The following is a 17034-nucleotide window of genomic DNA, read 5'->3' as shown; positions in this document are numbered from 1 at the left end:
AAATCCAGATATAATTCCATTATCACTTTCGGTCAGTTTATAATAATATGATTTTCTTGTTTATTTTTGTGATCTGAGTCTTCTTGCTATTGCCCCATCTCCCTCCACTGGCAGAGCTCTGGCCCCTCCCATGTCCTGCGTGTCCGCTGTAGTGTCTCGTGTTTTTTCTAGGAGTGTTTTGTTTTTTTCCATAAAGGCCTGCGCCTCTATGGGTGAATTGATTCTGTCTCCTCCCAGAATATCAGCATACCTTCAGGCATCAACCATCTAAACCACACCCCTTTCTGGTATAATTTATTCGCTAATTGCGAATAATTCTTCCTTTTTTCTCTAATCTTCTTAGGGATCTGCTTCAGAATGGTTATCTCCATATCATGGTATGTCAATGCTTGCCCCCTTTGTACACCCAGAATTTCATCTCTTGTGCTTTTTCTAAGAAATTTAATGTGAACCTCCCTGGGTACATTGTGTGTTCTAGCATAAGCTGAGTTCACTCTATAAACCAGGTCTATATCCCACCCCATCTGTTGTTTTTCTTTGTGTGTGTAGTCAGCCAGGATGTTTATCATGATGTCCCTTATGTTTTCCCCATCTTCTTCTATAACATTTTGAAATCTAAGGTAATAGGACATTCTCTCAAATTCTATTTTCATCTGTTGGATGTCAAGATCTTTGTTCCCTTTCTGCACAGCTTCTACCCCCCCCTCACCTCCTCCACCCCCCCTTCCACAAGATTCAGTCTTTGTGAGTTCTTATATATTTGGGCTTGATTTTCTTTAATTTCATCTTTCATTTCCCTTAGCTGTTTCTTGATTTCCTCCTGGCCCTGTAAAATTTGTTGAAGCATTTGTTGAAAGTCCATCTCTGTAGTCTTAGGTTGCATCAGTTCTGTTATCTTTGACTGTGTGGCTGGACTGGATGTTGCAGATGTTGGAGCAGAAGTGGCAAAACCAGGTTTTCCAGGAGGGGGTCTTTTGGATGCCATCCTTTATAACGTTAGAAGTTCAGTCCAAATATAAGATAAACAGTTAGAAAAGAAGGGTAGCCAGGTGAATCCGGGAGCAGAAGAACCAGGCAGAAGAGAATCTCTCCAATAAGTCTGGCAATAGATAGAAAATTTCCCCTAGAAAGTTTAAAAAATACCAATCCACAAGAGATTCCTCTGGGAGACACGGAGACAAAGACCGGAAGCCTGAATTTTAAAGGTGGAGTCAGGTTTCACAGTTCATAAAGACAACGGAAGTGTGCCATCTTGCCCTGCCAGTTTTGGGCACAGAGGCATAACAAAGTTTTAAAAAGTTCCAAAAGTCCTCAAATCACAGTAATATGTAGAATTAAATTGAAAAGAAAATCATCTCAGCCTGGGTGAGGCTTCATTCGTTGGCTCTCCCCCCTCCTTCTTCCCCGGGGGCTGAGAGCAAAATTGTTCCTCGCCGCTTGTCCAAGGAGGGGGGAAAACCCCCCCCTCCCTCCAGCCGCACCTCCAAAATGCTCCGAAAGTTATTTTAAAGTTTTTAAAAGCTGAGTAATTCTTCATGCAGAATAGGGAATGAAGAGAGAAACAACCTCACCGCACTGCAGCTGCTTCCTTCTATTGTTGCATTCTCCAGTCGGCTTATAGCGAGGCGCGAGGCGCAGGAACGCGAAGCGCCCTCCGAGCTTGCTCCCCGGTGCCTTGGGCGCGCGAGAGACCTCCCGCCAGCCGCCGCCGCTGCAGGAGTCCTCCGCGATGCCGCCCCTCCGGCAGGACCTCTCTGCGGGGTGTCCTGTGCCCCCCAAAGAGTGGGGAAGCCCACCGGGGAGCCGGAGCGGGCAAAGAGCTGCCCGTCGCCGCCGCCGCCGGAACCGGAACTTCCCAGCGTTATTTTAATATAGGCTTGAGATGCGGTCTGCTAAATGAATCTAAACAGATCACTGGAATGAAGGTAGATCAAGAGTTCTCCAGAGCAAGGGTGCATGGGGAGAGGGTCATTAAAAAGTCAAGCTATGGCCATGATCATGTGATTGAAGCCCCATCCACCCCTGCAGACATAACACACATTTAAAGGGGCACTGCTTTAATGTGGGAAGGGGCTAAGACAAATGGTTAAGCTTGTTGATCAGAAAGGTCAGCAGTTCAGCAGTTCGAATCCCTAGTGCCGCCTAATGGAATCAGTTCTCGTTACTTGTCCCAGCTTCTGCCAACCTAGCAGTACGAAAGCACGTAAAAATGCAAGTAGAAAAATAGGGACCCCTTTGGTGGGAAGGTAACAGCGTTCCGTGCGCCTTCGGCATTTAGTCATGCTGGCTACATGACCACAGAGACATCTTCGTACAGCGCTGGCTCTTCAGTTTTGAAATGGAGATGAACACCTCCCCCTAGAGTCAGGAATGATTAGCACATATGTGCGAGGGGAGCCTTTGCTTTTTTTTTAATTGTGTGGTTATGGTTGCCTGTTTAGCATTTATTTTATATCCTTCCCCCTCCCCTACCTCAGGTAGATGCTCCTTCTCCAGACCAAGGAAGAACAGAAGATATGCTTGGATCTACTGTGAATTGCAATAGTTTTCCAAAGACTTCTGAATTCCATCTACTTCACAAAGCAGCTGAAAAATCATTGCCCTTCCTAGTCTTAAATTTTTGCCAGTGAAACGAATGTCGTAAGCAAGATGTAGATGATTAGTTTTGTGAAAAGAAGGGGCTACGGTGGTGTTGTAAGTTCGAATAGTCCCTAAACAAAGTCAAGAACTACCTGTAGTTTCAGTGGACTCTGTGTATTGTCAGGAGAAGAGAACATCCAATCACTTCTGATCATCCCACAGCAGCTCAGTTATCATTGCCTTCAGGATAATGGGGAGACTCATCTTACAAATTTTACAAAACTTGAACCTGTGATGGGATACTGTAGGTTAAGGAAGGGAGAAATGTTACTTCTCTACTGAGGGGTCCTTGGTGCTCTCTGAGCTTGGTTGTTTTCTTCCAGATGTTTCATTACCCAAACTAAGTATTATCAATGCTGGTCTGCTATCTTTGGTCTGCAAAAAAACAACCGAGCTCAGAAAGCACCAAGGAGCCCTCATTTCAACCTTGAACTATAAATATTCTCCTTTATTGGTACATTTATACTGAGATGTTTTCCCCGCTCTTGAATTATAGTGCTGTTCACCCATCCTTGAATGAGCAAGAGGCTATCCTGGCATGACACGTCCTGTCCCCTTTGCTGACCCCTATCTGGCTTCTCCTATCTCTGTTCTCAGTTGCTACCAATCACCTGCATCTCAGTCCCTCTTCTCAGTCCCTGCCAGCATCACTCTAAGATAGTTGGTGACAAAGCTTAACAAATTTCATTGAGGATGCCTTTGCATGGTGCGAGAGAAAATATTACTTTGATATTGACACACAGCCAAGCCAATACATGTGTGTTTCATTCATGGGTTCCCTTCATTCACAGACTAATGTGCAGTTTAAACAATAACACGTTTGTTTCATTTAGTGCAGTGATGGCAAACCTTTTCGGGGCCAAGTGCCCAAACTGGCACAAGTCTGCATGTGCCAGAGCACTGAAAATCTAAAGACCAGATGGCCGGTGCGTGCATGCCGGGTTTTTTGCCATTCTTTTGGACTGTTTTCAGGCCATTTTCTGGTCTGTTTTCAGGCTGTTTTTCAGGTCATGGCCCAGAAACAGCCTGAAAAACGGGCTGGTTTTTGGCCATTTTCAAGCCATTTTCTGGTGCTCTTGCACCTGCAAAGACCAGCTGGTGTGCACGCCGGAAACCAGAAGAGCAGCTGGCAATAGTGCATGTGCCCACAGAGAGGGCTTTGGCATGCCACCTCTGGCACACGTGCTATAGGTTCACCATCACGGATTTAGTAGAACTTAGAACTTGGAACTTAGAATAACTTTATTGTCACTTTAAATGTACACTAATCGGCATACATTAAAATGAAATTTTGTTGCCTACAGCTCTCAAAGGGTCACCACCTCCAACATACACTACATAAACATGACAAATAAATAAATAAAAATGATGCATATGCCCACATATATTATATAGTAGGAGCAGTGGTGGTTTCCCAATTTTTATTACTACCGGTTCTCTCGTGGAGGCGCATGCCGTATCTGTGCATGCGCAGAAACCTCTGGGTGGTGGGCGGAGCCTCCCACCGCCGCTACTACCATTTTGCCCGATCTGGGCCGAACCAGGAGCGGCTCACCTCTGCATAGGAGTGAGTTGAAGACAATGTCCCTGGAACGGAGCAGAAAAAGATTTTGTGCTTTAGCTAAGCACAAATGACGACTTGTGAGGACTTCAGACTTTTTCATTAATGGGCTGGGGATAAGTAGAAGTCAATATTGTATGGCCAAGAGTGAAGACTGAGATGGTCAGACCATGAATGTGCTGAGGGACACTGCCTGCAGGAGAGGACTTAAAACACAGGAGAAAGCCATATTTTCTGTTTCTCCTGGCAGCATCCGCTAGAGGGAGACAGGGGACCAAATTAAAGGGTTTTTATACTTGAGGCTGATGCAGCTTCCAATACTTGCTTTATTCCCTCCCCTCTTCATATGAGTCTTCTTTGTTATGTGCAGAAATAGCTGCTCAAAAAGACCAGTGATACTGTTAAGAGACAAGCAACTTGGCTTTGGCTTTCTGCTAGGAAGTTCCTCAAATTCTGTGCCATATTTAGAAGAAAAGTCTGCTACTTATTCTCATGTCCGTGTTTTTTAAAATGACTAAAAGAGATACTTCCACCAATATGCTACAAAAGCCCTTTGTGTTTAACTGGGTAAAATGGTGCATCATTTCCAACCGAAGTACCTTAAATGGGCTAACTTTCAGCAAGCAAGCAAGCAAGCAAGCAAGCAAGCAAGCAAGCAAGGGATGAAAGAAATGGCTAATTGGAGAGTTATGGTTTGAGCTAGCAGTCCTTTGTTTCTAAGGTAAAAAAAAAGAGAGGCCAAGAATACAGTTCTTTACAGACATATCTTTAGTCTCATGTTGTGGAATCTCACCCATTCTGTCCAAGTGTAGAAATCCAAACATTATTTCAGGAGGCAGACGATGTAAATTTCATGGAACATGACATTCCCACTGCCTGTATGATTGAAACTCTTTTGCAATGATGAATAAATTTCCAAGAGAGACAACAACTTGTGTTGCAAATGAACAAACAAATAAAATATCATAGGGTAGAGCACCTTGACTCATAAGCATTTAAAAATGCACTCAGGCATAAAAGAGAGAAGGAAGAACAGCTTTTTAAAAATTGCAATTAAAAAAAAGAGGTACTTTGAGTCAACACTCCAAAATATCAGATTCCATTCAGATGGAAGCAAATTCTCATTAAGTATGTTAAAACATTTACAAAGGTAAGCAAAATATCTCAAAATCATTTCTTTTTATAGGTTTAATTAAGCATTTTAAACCTCAAAAATTTCCAGAAGAAAAAAAATCAAAATTGTATTCAGAGCAAATAAAGAAATGTAACTGCATAATTTTTATATGCGGATGAAAGATCACAACAGTGAAAGGTAAGCGGGAGCAGATCACCCATTTACTCCAAATTTCTCAGAAGAGAGAGGGAAAAAAAGTGGTTAAAGTGGGCAGAAAACTTCAGCCGCCTTTAGTGACACAAAAGGAAGGAGGGAAAGAAGGAGGGGGGGATGCCCGAGACTTTCACAGGTATCACTGGGGGCATTTCATACACACACTCATGGTAAAAGTGAGCAGACACTCATTCTCCCCGCCTTTCCTGCTTCCCTCCAAAGAATGACCCAGAAGGAAGAGGAGGAGGGGGATTCACGCAGGCAATCACGTAGATCTCTGGATCCCTTCACTTATCACTCCCTAGCGCATTGGGGACACATACTCACATTCATACTGCAATCAGACCTTCATGCTTGCTCATGCCAACCAATCATAATAAGTATTTCAGGAAGCGTTTTTGTTTTTTCACAAGCCACCAAGCTTCATTTTCTTTTATTAGAGGATCTCACCCTCCCTTCAGGTTTGGAAATGATAACACCCATGCATACACACACATACCATTAAACAACCTTGCAACTTACTGTTTCTTTATATGAAAGGGAATCAAACTACATTCATACCAGTGACGGGCGGTGATGTTTATGACTGGTGAGGCTGGTGATGTCATCAAACCGCGTGGTTGCTCCGATCGCACGGGCGCAGCCCAAACGGAGAAGTTTCTTTTCTCAGAAATGTCAGAAAGGGACAGACAGGCTGCCGCAGCTCCACTGAAAAGACATTTCTGAGAAGAGAAACTTCTCCTTTCTCCTCCTTTCTCCCCCCCCTTCTAGCACTGACGTTGTTACCTAGGCATTTTTTGCATCTGGCGAGCCCACGATCCTTGCAAGGGGAATGGGAAAATGTGTGCAGGCAGCTCCTCAGCAGCGCACAGCCTCAGATTAGCGCAGCCGTGATTCCCTTCCCCTGCACACGTGGTTCCATTCCTCTCCTTCCTAAATCAACATGAAGGGGACCGTGGCTGCGCTGATTGAGGCTGGAGCTGAGGAGCCTCCTGCACACATGGTCCCATTTCTCTTGCAAGGATCCCGGGCTCGCCCGATGCAAAAAATGGCGAGATTGGCATACTTGGGGCTGCTGCTGAGATGTCCAGGGAGGCTAAACCAAGCTGCGCGCCTCTCCCAGCCACTTTCGCGGCTTCCCGGAGTATTTTTTTTTTCATGATGAGAGCAGTGAGGCTCCGCCTCCCCTGCCTCCCCTGACTGCACGTCACTGATTCATACCAACTTTTACCATCAACATACTCACATTTGCACTGCAATCATTAATTTCACATACAAAAATCCCATTTCATTCTTTCTTCATGCAAAGCAGTTATTACAATTATTTCAGGGAGCTGTACATAAGCCAATGAGCTTAATTTTCTATTATTAAAGGATCTCAACTTCCCTCCAGGTCTGGAAATGATCACACACACACACACATATATGCACAAATACCATGGAGCAACACTTTCAGGCCTGGGGGAGGTCCTGTCCCTTTAAATCTTCAATTTTCTTTCCTTGAGGAACATGTGGCTCATTCTCCAAGCATGGGAAAACTCAGAGAGCAGCTTAAATCCTAACTATCCTCCCCTTCCCCACAGCTTCGAGCCCAAACTTACTTATTTTGCCAGCTGGTCAAACATATCACAATCAATTCAATGCCATTCAATTCAACATGTTATTAGTGGAGATGCACATCTAAGAATTTTTTTTATCAGACATTACATCAAATTAAGTCCAATTACCTAGGTCTTCCCATTCAGACAGGCTAAATTTCTTACTTTTGCTTGAAGTTACCCCGTTGTTCTATCTTCTTAAGCACTAGATTGTTAATACCTGTCTCTGCCCTGGGGTGTTTGTTTCTAATTTGGATCTGCCAGCGGCGCTGGCTAATTTTTAAAGATCCAAATTCTTCTATTTTGATCTCCCAGCAAGCGCGGGCATATTTTTAAAGATCAAGATGTATAGAGACAATGTATAGAGATGTTTGTCCACACATTGTTTGCATTCGGCCAGGGTTCTAGGTTGAACCTCCCAGCACACGCTGGCATATTTTTAAAGGTCCAGCTGTATGGAGACTTTCATTAACACATCGTTTGCATGTGGGTGGGGTTCTTGATTCATCGGATGGTGGCCAGAAATCAGCAATTTTGTTGACAAAATCTAAATCAAAAATGCCTTCTAGAAGCCAGGTTTCTACTTTAGGACCAATAGAGTAGGTTGGCCAGACAAATGTGCAGAGGGTTTTTTTTACTCAGGTTGAAGGCAAACCTTTAGTAGGAATTTCCTTTATTTCATACATGCACACACAAGGCAACACTCTCCTCCTCCCCCCAAAGGGGAAAAAAATCTATACTCACCTGAAGAGTACAATCTTCTAGGGCTGAAAGACATGAGAACAAGGTTCCGTCCCCCACAGAAAAGGCATTGTTGGAGGATTAGAGGTAAAGGGGCATTTCTTGGGTTGTTACTTTAAGGTATAGGGAAGGAAGGAAGGGAAAAAAACTTCTCTGTACTCTGTTTCTGCTGGCCAAACAGACGCAAAGTAAAGACTCCCCTCCACCTTCACTTAGTTTCCTGGGCTCAACAAACTGAGCGAAGGCAATTTCTGCCAGTTTACTCCTTTCTTTCTTTGAACACTTTAAAATTCTTGTCTTTTGGATTGGAGACATCTTAGTTACAATTACCTTGAGGGTGCACAAAGACTTAGACACCCATTTACACAAGGACAGGGAGAAAATAAGAGGCGGGGGGGAAGAGAACTCTCAGGTTTATGTATCCTAGTCATTCCCAGCACAAATCTGTTAAATTAGGGAAGGCACAAATCTTCACAAACAAAACCACGTGGTTGCATAGAAGACAGAGAAAGAGACAAACAGACAAGAGAAAAAAGAAACATTTCAACATTTTCCCTTTTCTTTTAAGTACCTTTATGTAGCCAAATTAGTTTTCCTGTGTCATCTTTCAGCAAAGCCCATTTCTCACACAATTTCCTTGCTCTCAGCCAAAATCTTGGCATCTAAGGAAATCTCCAAGGGCACTTCTGGCCACCCACGAGCTAACGCTTCCCATGACCCTTTACATGCAGGGCTCACTTTGGCCTAGCCGGGTGCCACCCGCCGTAAGTTTTCGGAAGAAAAAAATTCCGGGAAGGACTTCGATTCCCTCAATGAAGTATTCGGCCCCTTTCCTGGTAGGGAATTCTGCTAAGGTTTTCCAGATCCAAAAAGGTGATCTGGGGAGGACCTCTGCCCCTCAGCACTTAGTACCAGCACCTCCTCCTCTCTTTACGCACAATGACCCTTTGCTTTTTTTTGCTTTCACAGGACAAAAGCAACAACAACAACAACAACAACAACAAAATTTCATTCACTTTTCCATCCATTTTCACACACACTCTCCTTTCCCTAACAGAAGGTCCATGCTCTGGCCTGACCCTAATACTTTCCAGGCTCTCTTGGTAAAACACACAGAGGAACCAGGATCCAGCTGTGATTGGGAGAAAGATTTCATCACTCACACACATGCAGGCATACACACATTTCCCATGCTTTGCCATGCTTTAAAATTAAATTTAGAGAATTAAAATTTAGAGGTACTCACCTTCTTTCCAGGCAGCCTTTGAGCTCAAACTCAAAACCCCTTTAAAACCTAGATCCAAATGGTTAAGGCCAAGATAAAATCCACCCACAGACTCAATGGGGTCTGTGCCGGCATGGGAGGCTTACCTTGGCCATATCCATTGGTTAGGCTAGCTTGGAGTCCCATTTCTGGGTCGCCAATTGATGAAAGAAATGTCCTTCTGGGTTCGGGTCCAAGTGGGGGGAAAGACAAATGGAGACATGGAGGCTGCTTGGAAAGATGGTTTTAATGGTGGACAGGACCACATGGCCTGAGTCCTGAACAGAAAAGGTGATCACATGCTTCAATGTTGGTGGAGAAGAAGAGAAGGGCTGAAGAAGGGCTTGCTAGGCTTTTTATAACCTGTTCAGTCCCACCTCTCTGTTTCCTGTTCCTGTGTAAGAAATGTATTCTGATTGGTTGTCAGACTCACATGGCCCATGCAGGGGCAACTCTCTAGGTTGAGTCCAGGTTTGGTTGAATTCTCAGAGTTCTCAGATGCCATGTGGTCAGTTGGGTAAAGGCTTATATTATCATGCCTTCATTCCCATCCCCTGGAGCTGATGGGGAGAACTCTTTATTATGTAAAGTGGACTAGCTTGGTCTTTTTAATGTGCCATTGACAAAGTGGGGATGGGCAGGAAGCTGCAGGAATTTACTTTGTGTTTAAAATGTGTTTCTCCCTTTTTTCACATCCAGGAAAATATAATATTCTGCCTTATCAATATTTCCTAGGTTATTTCATTTTTCTGGGAGAGGGCTGGGTGATAACTTCCTACAGAAGGAAGGAAGGAAGTGTTGGAAGAAATGTCCTTCTGGGTTCGGCTCCAAGTGGGGAAAAAGACACTGGAGACATGGAGGCTGCTTGGAAAGATGGTTTTAATGGTGGACAGGACCGCATGACTTGAGTCCTGAACAGAAAAGGTGATCACATGCTTCAATGTTGGTGGAGAAGAAGAGAAGGGAAGAGAAGGGAAAATGGAGGGGCTTGCTAGGCTTTTTATAACCTGTTCAGTCCCACCTCTCTGTTTCCTGTTCCTGTGTAAGAAATGTATTCTGATTGGTTGTCAGACTCACATGGGCCCATGCAGGGGCAACCCTCTAGGCTGTTTTGAATCCAGGTTTGATTGAGTTCAGATGCCATGTGGTCAGTTGAATAAAGGCTTATATTATCCTGCCTTATCCCATCACTCTGGAGTTGAAGAGGAGAACTCTTTATTATGTAAAGTGGACTAGCTTGGTCTTCTTAATGGCCCATTGACAAAGTGGGGATGGGCTGGAAGCGGCAGGAATTTACTTAGTTTTTTAAAATGTGTTTCTCCCTTTTTTCACATCCAGGAAAATATAATATTCTGCCTTTTCAATATTTCCTAGGATATTTCATTTTTCTGGGAGAGGGCTAGGTGATAATTTCCTACAGAAGGAAGGAAGGAAGGAAGGAAGGAAGGAAGGAAGGAAGGAAGGAAGGAAGGAAGGAAGGAAGGAAGGAAGGAAGGAAGGAAGGAAGGGTTCCAATCCTCACTGCCATCTTCCCACTGTTGGAAGAAATGCCCTTCTGGATTCAGTTCCAAGTAGGGAAAAAAACACTGGAGACATGGAGGCTGCTTGGAAAGATGGTTTAATGGTGGACAGGATCACATGGCTTGAGTCCTGAACAGAAAAGGTTGATCACATCCTTCAAGATATTGGGTGAAGAAGAGAAGAGAGAGAAGAAGGGGCTTGCTGAGTTTTTTAATATTCTCTGTTCGACCCCACCTCTCTGCTTCCTGTGTAAGAGATGTATTCTGATTGGTTGTCAGACTCCCATGGGGCCATGCAGGCTGTGTTTTGAGTCCAAGTTTGGTTGAGCATTGCTTCTTCCCAGGTGCCCTGTGGTGAGGTGGGTAAAGGGCTAATACTATCTTGCCTTAATCCCATCACCCTGGAGCTGAAGGGGGAGATCTTTGTTATGTAGAATAGACTGGCTCAGTCTATTCTACATAATGGCCCATTGACAAATGTGGGGGCTATTATGAGTGAGTCTGTTTCCTGCCTAAAAACATGTTTCTCCATTTCTGATCCAGGGAAATATAATATTCTGCCTTTTCAATATTTCCCAGGATATTTCAGTTTTCTAGCAGAGGGGTGGGTGCTAACTTCTTACACCACAAAGAAATTCAGTGGAGAAGCTGACAGAAAGTGGGATTTTTTTTCTGCTGTCTCTGATTTTTTTTTGCCTGCCACAATAATTCTGGTTCTCTGTTTATGTAAAGAAATATCTCTGAAACGATGATCCAACAGGGCACAACTTACCTAGTTACAAATAAAGCTGGGGATACCATTCTGAAATCAAATCAGATCGGATTTGATTTTTTTTTTAATGGTACCACCATTTTGAATTTTCCACCTTTACAATTGTGGAAAGTTATTACCCAGCCCTCTCCCAATAAAATGAAATATCCTAGGAAATATTGAAAAGGCAGAATATTACATTTCCCTGGATGTGAAAAGGAAGAAACATGCTTAAAGAGAGAATAGCTCCCTGTAGCTTCCTGCCTCCACCCACTTTGTCAATGGGCCATTAAAGTGGCCAAGCCAGTCCCACTACATAATAAAGAATTCTCCCCTTCAGTTCCAGGGGGATGGGATTAAGGCATGATCAATCAATCAATCAATCAATCAAACTTTTATTTATAAACCGCGCCCTTTCCTAAACAGGACTCGGGGTGGTGTACAATCATTATTAAAAACCATATACATATCAAAATAGATGTGCATAAATATACATATACATAAACATAGACATAGACATAGACGTAGACGGAGGAGGTAGAAAATATACTGTACCATATTTAGTTAAAAAATACAAATTTATTATTAAAATTCCCTTAAAAATTCCACAATAAGATGTTTGCCAGGAGGTGAAAGATGGAGCTATAAATCGGCTAAGCCAGCTAATTGGAACAGGTGGGTCTTAAGCTTCTGTCGGAAGGAGCGCCACCTCCTAGGCGCCACCCGTTGGCACTGCTTGGCGGATGGCACCTGGAGGAGTCCCTCCCTGTGAGAGCGGATAGGTCGTAGAGATGTATGAGGTGAGATGCGATCCCGCAGGTAACTAGGTCCCATGCCATGGAGCGCTTTAAAGATAGTGACCAACACCTGATAATATTGGCCCTTTACCCAACTCCCCACATGGCATCTGAGAACTCAACCAAACCTGGATTCAAAACGCAGCCTACAGAGTTGCCCCTGCATGGCCCCATGGGAGTCTGACAACCAATCAGGATACAAGCTCAAGATCAAAGGCCAGAGAGGGCATAAAACCAGGGACTCAGCATCTCAGTTACCTCTTCTCTTCTTCTCCCCAGCATTGAAGCATGTGGTCACCTTTTCTGTTCAGGACTCAAGCCATGTGGTCCTGTCCACCATTAAAACCATCTTTCCAAGCAGCCTCCATGTCTCCAGTGTCTTTTTTCCCACTTGGAGCCGAACCCAGAAGGATATTTCTTTCAACAATAAAATGCCTAAAATGATCCTTACACTCTCTGCAAGGCACAGGTTCTTTACATATTGTCCGTAACCAGGTACATGTTTGTCTGAAATCTGCCTATGCTATAATTTCACATTACAATAATGTGATTGGCTTTATTTGGTTAGAATGTGCTGCATGAATATATAGCCACTGTGGTTGATAAATCATTGATTATGGCCTAGCATATTATGTAAATCTAACTGTTCCTTTTCAAAGGCACAATGATGTAGCAAAATATGTGAATCAAGTCTTCCAATAAAGGGAACGGCTAATCCTTCCAGATTTCAGGTAAGAAACCCAAGTCCATCCAGAGCCAGGCTTAAGTACCAGAGTAATTGCAGAAGAACAATAGGGAAATAAATCTTTCTTGAAAGCTCAGATGATTCCATAAGGATCCTGGCCAGCACAATTTAAAGAACTGGAAAACATCAGATTGGAGAAGCCTGGCTTAATGGATCAACAGCTACTTGTTTCCTCGTTTTACCAGATGTTCACTCACATGCAAGACCAAACCTGTTGACAAAGGCATTTAATCCACCTGTATGCCCAGAGAGCATTCATGCACTCGTTTTACTGGATTTCTGCCAGCCACAGACTACTCTTGGAGGCATTCTGTGTGGGCATGTGTGTTCATAGCGTAACCAAGGAGCAATAAAGCAAGGTATTTATTCTAAGTGAAGGGGCACACATTATAGGGAATGGTTAAGTCTAGCACTGAGCTAGTAGCATCCTACCAGAGGGAGGATCCGGGAGCATATATTATGTGCACAAGTGTCTAGAAGCACAAATGGAAATGGCCTCAGATTAGCAATGCCTTCGCTAAAGAACAGGCAGAGGGCTGCAGAGACAATTTCTATCTAAACCTACTTTCCTCTTGTGATCAGTAGGTCATGAGGTGCTAAAGAATCAGCACCGTTGGAATTGGAATGCCAACAATTACTACCTCAATGAATAGTGCCTGACTATTTCCTGAGCGTCCACAAAATTAGCATATGTGTTTGAATTAAATGTTCTGTTTTCTTCTGAATTCTTTCCTTGGATTTATCCATGGTTGGCCTACTGGGGATTGAAAAGCTCAATAAATCACTTGCTGGCGGGTGTCACACATTGGCAGTTGTGATGCATATTTTGAGTGGCAGGGAGCAGCAGCAGAGGGATGAAAGAACCACATGCAGCTCCAGAGCCGTGGATTACTGAACCTTTCCTTAGGCCAGGGGTGTCCAAACTTGGGAACTTTAGGACTTGTGGACTTCAACTCCCAAAATTCCCCAGCCAGCATAGCTGTGCTATAGTGAAGCATCTGCTGACCCGGAATTCCACAGCTGGCTGAGGAATTCTGGGAATTGAAGTCCACAAGTTTTAAGTGGTCAAGATTGGAGTCTCCTGTAAAATGACACCAAAGAATTGTATTCAGAGGTCACACTTCCTGACAACATTCAGTACTTCCTGTGTCCTGAGATTCCATTTGGGCTGAAACAGAAAGGGCAACATTCTCTGTATTTGAAGGCAAAGCCCCCCCCCCCGCAACTGATTTGAAGGCGCACACGCACACATACATTTTTTAAAAAACCCTCAATGAATACAAAGCACTGAGATTATTTTAGAACTCTATCTTTTCATTCATTTTCCATTGCCACATAAATTATAATTGTAATTAAAACCTAAGGATTCTTTATATCTGGCAGATGTGCTGTTTTTGAAAGGTGTGTGAGTAGCTGGAAAGCAATATACTGTATAGCTTTGTTTAAATGCAATGATATACTGTACAACTTTATTGCATGTATCCAATGATGAGCTTAATTACTTTGCAAGAATGAAGGGGGAAATTAGATGCCAGCTAGGCTACATGGGTTCAAAGGAGACTCCGGGACAAAGTTTGCTCCTTAAATAAAGCTTCAGAGTCAAATTGACTGATAACCAGAGTTAACCATTAGCTACATCAATAGTCTGGAACCACAGGGCTAGTTCCAGGCCTCTGGAATTTATCACACTTAGATTGTATCTGCTTAGTAACTTGTTTGAGCTATGGGTCCCACCAATAATAATTTTAATTTTAATTTTAATAATTTTAATTTTAATAACTTTAATTTTAATAACTTTAATTTTAATAACTTTAATTTTAATAACTTTAATTTTAATAATTTTAATTATACAATAATTTAATTTTTAATTATCAACAGCGTCACTGTTGATAAGGTTGCCAGTCCCAATTGTGGTTGTTAAGCAACCACTTCCTATACTGAGTTGAATTTAAAAGACAGGTAGTCCTCGACATACGATCACAATTGAACCAAAAATTTTCTTATGCTAAGTGAAACATTTGTTAAGTGAATTTTGCCTCATTTTACGACCTTTCCAGCCATAATTGTTAAGTGAATTATTTTACGACCTTTCCAGCCATAATTGTTAAATTAGTATGTCGGTTGTTAAGTGAAACCGACTTCTCCACTGACTTTGCTTGTCAGAGGATCGCAAAAGGGGATCACATGATCCTGAGACACAGCAAAGTCTTAAATATGAACCAGTTGCAAAACATCTGGATTTTTGTCACATGATCATAGGGATGCTGCAAAGGTTGGAACTGTGAAAATTGTTCATGAGTCACTTTTTCCACTGCTGTGTAACTTTGAACGGTCACTAAATGAACCATTATAAATCGAGGACTGCCTGTATTGATCCAGCTGATCATCTCAAATACTGATTCATATTTTGGGTGGGATCGCCTTTATGTTTGTGTCCGAAAGAAATCAACCCTTCCCCCAATCAAGGAGGTCGTCCTTCTCCACCCTGAAACAGGTGAGATAGAACAGAATATAATCGGAGATGGCATATTCCTTTTTATTCCACATGTTCCCAACTGATCATGATATGCATAATGATTACGTAAAGTAAACAAATCCAGTGAGAATATATATTGACAGAACTGCAACCAGCAATTTTAAAACAAGATGAGACATGTTTATTAGTTACCAGAGCAAATCTCTTGGGCCCCAACTGAAACTCTGTTCATTTCTTTCCAATCCCTTAAGATGGAAAAGAACCAGTATGTTGGGACAGCGAGGAGGGGGGTGGGGGGGAGAGAGAATAAAGAAAAAAAGGAGGGATATTTCTTTCTTTTTAAGATTATATGTTACCCTATAATAACAAAGGTATGAATTTTCCAAGCGATTCGGTTTCTAATTTAATTCTTGCAAAAGCGAAGTCCTCTCCCTGCTTCCAGAAAGTGGACTCATAAAACATTTTTGCGCGCATCAAGAATGCTGCTGTTCACAGCAAATCTAAAGACATATAGCAAGTCTGAACCAGTAAAATCCTTTTATGACTTTGCCTGCCTTCGGGCAGAATGAGCTTACAAATGTGGATGCTCTGTTTCAGCCATTCTGATGCCTACTGATGTCCGGTCAAACGGCAGCACATTGCTGATCTCAAAGGGGAAAAAGGTTTGGATGTCAATGGGTGGGGTGAGGATGAAGGTCATCACAGATGCTCAGGATTGCAGGGTAGATTGGGAAGTCAAAAAACATGTCAGGAAAAAGGTAGTGGCAAATAATTTCCCTCTTGTGGAACAATAAATCACTTGCCCATGTCCTTTCTCAGGAATTCAGCTCAGTTTAAGGCAGCCTTGACTCTCACTTCCACATGAGGATGTAGGAGTATGAGAACACATGTGGACGACATTTAAATGTCCTCCTTCCATGTACAGCTTCCTTACAGGCAGAGCAGAGGTGGTATTCAGCAGGTTCTGACCAGTTCTGGAAAACCGGTAGGGGAAATTTTGAGTAGTTCGGAGAACCAGTAAGTACCACCTCTGACTGGCCCCGCCCCCATCTATTCTCTGCCCCACCCACCCCACCCCCGTCCAGCTGATCAGGAGGGAATGGGGATTTTGCAGTATCCTTCCCCAGCCACACCCACCAAGCCACGCCCACAGAACCGGTAGTAAAAAAAAATGAATCCTACCACTGAAGATGCATTGTTTCATCTAAATTCTAGACCTTGAGTTAACATATTTTTCATGGGAGAAGCTGAAAGAAGGAAGTACAGAAAGAGAATTTGCCCCTTATTTGTTGTACTGCCTTCAGATAAAATCTGATCCTTTAATTGCTTCTGCATGCCAAGCAACTCTCATTTTTTGAAAACGGTTTCTCTGGTAAAGTTAAACCTAATAGTGTGAGGAACCTTTTAAGCATCTTTCCATTGACAAATGCGGCAGGCATGTTTTGCTTCAGTCCGGAGAGGCGACTCGGGATTAAGATGCTGAATTGTGCTGCTCCTTCGGTTTGTTTTGCAACAATTTTCGAACCCACTTTAAACCGAAGGTAGCCTAGAATCTCAGTGCGATTGGCCAGGACAATACGAACTTTTCGGTTGCCCCACAATGCGAATTGTCCC

The sequence above is a fragment of the Natrix helvetica genome, assembly GCF_964273705.1.
Source record: "Natrix helvetica genome assembly, chromosome: 1".
NCBI lineage: Eukaryota > Metazoa > Chordata > Lepidosauria > Squamata > Natricidae > Natrix > Natrix helvetica.
This window is presented reverse-complemented; position numbering follows the sequence as displayed.